Raw genomic sequence first — 6,004 nt, forward strand, 5'->3', positions numbered from 1 at the left:
TTTTTTAATTTTATACTAGAATTATAAAGAGCTGATAGGAACCATTTAATCTAGTTCCACTAACTTCACTAATTTCATTAACAATGCAGGAATATTTTAAAGAAAAGCCTCTGAAAAGTTACACTAATGAACGTATTGTTACCTCATGGCAGTCTATATCTTTGGTTTCCTTTTAACATTAAATCTTTAGAAAAAAATCCCCAAGATAAGCAAGTATCCTGCTTATGATAACACTGTTTATATTAATAAGCTCAATAATATCCAATAATAAAGAATGGGGATACAGAGAGAGAAAGGGAGAGAGGGACCTACCCAACATAAATGGGAATAGGGAGAATACCCTCAGTGTAAAATATTTTAAGGATGTACCTATGTTCACGTATGTACACTTATATAAATAATACCTTTTTGAAGAATACGGTGAAGATGAGTTTTTTTTGTTTTTTTTTTTTTTAAAGATTATTTATTTATTTATTTGACAGAGAGAGAGATCACAAGTAGATAGAGAGTCAGGCAGAGAGAGAGAGAGGGAAGCAGGCTCCCTGCTGAGCAGAGAGCCCAACGTGGGACTCGATCCCAGGACCCCGAGACCATGACCTGAGCCGAAGGCAGTGGCTTAACCCACTGAGCCACCCAGGCGCCCCGAAGATGAGTTTTTAAGAAATATAAGATTAGGCTTTTATTTTTAGATTACACCTTTTAAATTACTTCTATGTCTAATCATTTGTATGAACTGCTTTCATGTATTTCAACTAGCAGAATTTATTTGGATATTAGGATAAGAAACCACTTATGTCCCCCTTTTTAAAGTTTTTAGTCTTATTTTCCCAGTACTGATATGAAATTAGCTACCCACCTTTTCTTGTGCTACCATTTAGAGCTAATAAAATTCCATATGAGGGCTATTTGAAAGAAAACAATAATGTTTCCCCTTGGTGGAAACTCATTTCAATTCTTCTTCATATTCTTTTAAAGATTGTGTATTGTGTGCTTAGTATTAATGTGCTGGAATTGAAGGATATAAACATAATTTCACCAATTTCTGCCATGAAGAAGCTTATATTAACAATGAAGGAGATAAAAATAATAACAAAAAGGAGGAGGGAGGAGGAGTAGTAGACTAAGATGACATCAGGTCACAGGAGTTCAGCTACATAGGTATCAAACCATTCCAAACACCTACAAACCCAAAAGGATATTGAAGAGAAGAATAGCAGCAATTCTAGGAACAGAAAATTGACCATTTTCTGAAAGGTAGGATGTGCAGAGAAGTGAATCCGAAGGAATGGGAAGATAGACTGTGGGGGGAGAGGCCAGCTCCCGGCAAGCCACAGAGCAGCAGAGCACAAAATCGGAACTTTTAGTTAGAAGTCTACTCCACTGAGGGACACTGCTCCAGAGGCTAAGTGGGAGTGGAGTCCTCATGGGGACAGTGTGGTTTCAGGTCCCGTGGGGTCACAGAAAGACTGGGGGTGTCTGAGTGTGGCAGAGCTCGCAGATATCAGAGTGGGGAAGCCGACTACAGAGACAGAGCTGAGGAGTGAGCTCTCAGCTCGGGGTTACCTTAAGCCGGGATCTGCAGCACAGTTGGACCACTGCTCTATTGAGCAGGGACCCCACAACTGGCAGATCCAGAGAGACTCAGCTTTCTCCTCTGAAGGAGCAGTGCAGCAGGAATATGCTGGATTTGGAGACTCCAAATGGGGCTGTGTGCCAGAAACAGAAACATTCAGTCACAGGCCACGTGAGCTTGGACTGTGGAGATCAGGGAGATGGGAGTGATTGACTACATACACTGAGGAGTAAGGCCCCAAGCTCGTGGCTCCTCCAGGCCAGAGATTGCGAGGCCACAATTTTCATTCTCATCCTCCAGACCTCTACAGAAAGCATTCAGGGAACAAAAGGTCCCAAGAGCGAACCCGAGCAGATTACTTAGCCTGGACACTGGCAAGGGCAGTGCAATTCCATCTCAGGCAAAGACATGTGAGAATCACTACAACAGGTCCCTCCCCCAGAAGATCAGCAAGAACATCGAGCCAAGACCAAGATCTCCGATTAAGGAGAACCGTGGAACATCAGAGCTAGGGGAAAGTAATGCATGGAATTCATGGCTTTATCCCTAAGATCCTTTAGTCTTTCAAGTTAAATTAATTTTTTTAATTTTATTTTTTTCTTATTATAATTTTTTAAACTTTCCCTCTTTCCTCTTTTAACGTTTTTTAACTAGTTTATCTTAACAATACCTTTCTTAAAAAAAATCTTTTTAAACATTCATTATTATAGTCATTTTTTATCCTTCATTGTATTTAACCTTATTTTTTGTATACATATAGGGGTTTTTTTTCCCCCCCAAATTTTGGGATACAATTTCTTCTAATGGATCAAAATATACCCTAAATCTAGCACAGGACTTTGTTCTAGTTTCCAGCCTGAGCATATTCTCACCACTTTTTTTTCCTTTCCTTTTCCAACCAACCTATCTTATCAATTCCTTTTCTAGGATTTTTAAAAAATTGTCAACTTTACAGTCTTATTCCATTCCTTTATTGAGTTTATGCTTATTTTTGTATACATATATGTTTTTCTTTCTTTACAATTTTGGGAGGTAGTATCTTCTAAGAGAACAAAATATACCCAAAATCAAATGGGTGGCTCTGTTCTATTCACCAGTCTATCATATATATATATATATGGATGTATGTATATATATATATATGTATGTATGTATCATATATATGTGTGTGTGTGTGTGTGTGTGTGTGTGTGTGTGTGTGTGTGTATATATATATCTTATTTTTCTGTTTTTCTTTTTACCCCCTTTTTACTCCCCCCCCAATTTGGGGGTCTCTTCTGATTTGGTTAGAACACATTTTTCTGGGGTCTTTGCCACCCTTTTAGTATTTTATTCTCTTGTTCATATATTCATATCTGGATAAAATAACAAGGTGGAAAAACTCACAACAACAAAAAAGAACAAGAGGCAGTACTGAAGTCTAGAAACCTAATCAATATGGACATTGGTAATATGTCAGATCTAGACTTCAGAATTATGATTCTCAAGGTGCTACCTGGGCTCTAAAAAGGCAAGGAAGATATTAGAGAAAACCATCTGGAGAAATAAAAGCCCTTTATGGAGAAATAAAAGAACTAAAATCTAACCAAGCTGAAATAAAAAAAGAAACTATTAATGAAGTGCAATAAAAAATGGAAGTTCTTACTGCTGATAAATGAGGCAGAAGAGAGAATTAGTGGTATAGAACCAATGACAGGAGAATAAAGAAGCTGAGCAAAAGAGAGACAAACAACTGGACCATGAGGGGAGAATTTGGGAGAAAAGTGATACCATAAGATGAAACAATATTAGAATAATAGGGATTCCAGAAGAAGGTGGGGGCAGAAGGCATACTGGAGTAAAATATAGTAGACAATTCCCCTAATACGGCAAAGGGAACAAGCATCAAAATTCAGGAAGCACAGAGAACCCCTCTCAAAATCAATAAAAATAGATCAACACCCCGTCATCTAATAGTAAAACTTACAAGTCTTAGTGACAAAGAGAAAATTCTGAAAGCAGCTTGGGACAAGAAGTCTGTAACATACAATGGTAAAAATATGAGATTGGCAGCAGACTTATCCACAGAGATCTGGCAGGCCAGAAAGAACTGGCATGATATATTCACAGCACTAAATGAGAAAAATATGCATCCAAGAATACTATATCCAGCTAGGCTATCATTGAAAATAGAAAGAGAAATAAAAAGCTTCCAGGACAAACAAAAAACTAAAAGAATTTTCAAACACCAAACCAGCCCTACAGGAAATATTGAAAGGGGTCTTCTAAGCAAAGAGAGACCCTAAAAGTAGTAGATCAGAAAAGAACAGAGATGATATACAATAATAGTCACCTGCTCCTTACAGGCAGTACAACAGACTAAATTCTTATCTTTCAATAGTTACCCTGAATGTAAATGGGTTAAATGTTCCAATCAAAAGACCACAGGGTATCAGAATGGATAAAAAAACAAAACCCATCAATATGCTGTCTTAAAAAACCTCATTTTACAAACAAAGACACCTCCAGATTTAAAGTGAGGGGGTGGAAAAAAATTTACCATGCTAATGGACATTAAAAGAAAGCTGGGGTGGCAATTCTCATATCAGATAAATTATATTATAAGCAAAAGACTATAATAAGAGATGAGGAAGGCCACTATATCATAATCAGAGTCTGTCCAACAAAAAGATCCAATAATTGTAAATATCTATGCTCCTAACATGGGAGCAGCCAATTATATAAACCAATAAATAACAAAATCAAGAAACACATCGACAATAATACAATAAAATAGGGGACTTTAACACCCCCCTCACTGAAATGGACAGATCATCCAAACAAAAGATCAACAAGCAAATAAAGGCCTTAAATGACACAATGGACCAGATGGACATCACAGACATATTCAAAACATTCCATCTCAAAGCAACAGAATACACATTCTTCTCTAGTGCACATGGAACAGTCTCCAGAATTGATCCCATCCTGGGTCACAAATCAGGTCTCAACTGATACCAAAGTACGGGGATCATTCCCTGCACATTTTCAGACCACAATGCTCTGAAGCTAGAACTCAATCACAAGAGGAAAGTTTAAAAGAACAAAATACATGGAGACTAAAGAGCATCCTACCAAAAAATGAATGGGTCAACCAGGAAATTAAAGAGGAATTGAAAAAATTCATGGAAACAAATGATAATGCATACACAACTGTTCAAAATCTGTGGGACACAGCAAAGGAAGTCCTGAGAGGAAAGTATATAGTGATACAAGTCTGTCTCAAGAAACAAGAAAGTTCTCAAGTATGCAACCTAACCCTACACCTAAAGGAGCTGGAGAAAGAACAGCAAAGAAAGCCGAAACCCAGCAGAAGAGAAATCATAAAGATCAGAGCAGAAATCAATGAAATAGAAACCAAAAAACAAAACAAAACAAAACAAACAAACAAACAAACAAACAAAAACAGTAGAACAAATCAAGGAAACTAGGAGCTGGTTCTTTGAAAGAATTAAGAAGACTGATAAACCCCTGGCCAGACTTATCAAAAAGAAAAGAGAAAGGACCCAAATTAATAAAATCATGAATGAAAGAGGAGAGATCACAACCAACACCAAAGAAATACAAACAATTATAAGAACATGATATGAGCAACTATACACCAGCAAATTTGACAATCTGGAAGAAATGAATGCATTCCCAGAGTCATATAAACTCCCAAATTTGAACCAGGAAGAAATAGAAAACATGAACAGACCCATAACCAGTAAGGAGATTAAAGCAGTCATCAAAAATCTCCCAAAAAAACAAAAGCCCAGGGCCAGACAGCTTCCCAGGGGAATTCTACCAAACAGTAAAAGAAGAATTAACACCTATTCTCCTGAAACTGTTCCAAAAAATAGAAATGGAAGGAAAACTTTCAAACTCATTTTATGAGTCCACCATTACCTTGAGCCCATAACCAGAAAAAGACCTCATCAAAAACTAGAATTACAGACCAATATCCTTCATGAACACAGATGCAAAAGTTCTCACCAAAATACTAGCCAATAGGATCCAACAGTACATTAAAAGGATCATTCACCATGACCAAGTGAGATTTATTCCTGGGCTGCAAGGTTGGTTCAACATCCACAAATCAATCAATGTGATACAACACATTAATAAAACAAAGAACAAGAACCATATGATACTCTCAATAGATACTGAAAAAGCATTTGACAAAATACAGCATCCTTTCTTGATCAAAACTCTTCACAGCGTAGGGATAGAGGATACATACCTCAATATCACCAAAGTAATCTATGAAAAACCCACAGCAAATATCAGTCTCAATGGAGAAAAACTGAGAGCTTTTCCACCAAGGTCAGGAACATGGCATGGATGTCCATTATCACCACTGCTATTCAACATAGTTCTAAAAGTTCTAGCCTCAGCAATCAGACAACAAAA

The sequence above is a fragment of the Meles meles genome, chromosome 3, assembly GCF_922984935.1.
Source record: "Meles meles chromosome 3, mMelMel3.1 paternal haplotype, whole genome shotgun sequence".
In the NCBI taxonomy this organism is placed as follows: domain Eukaryota; kingdom Metazoa; phylum Chordata; class Mammalia; order Carnivora; family Mustelidae; genus Meles; species Meles meles.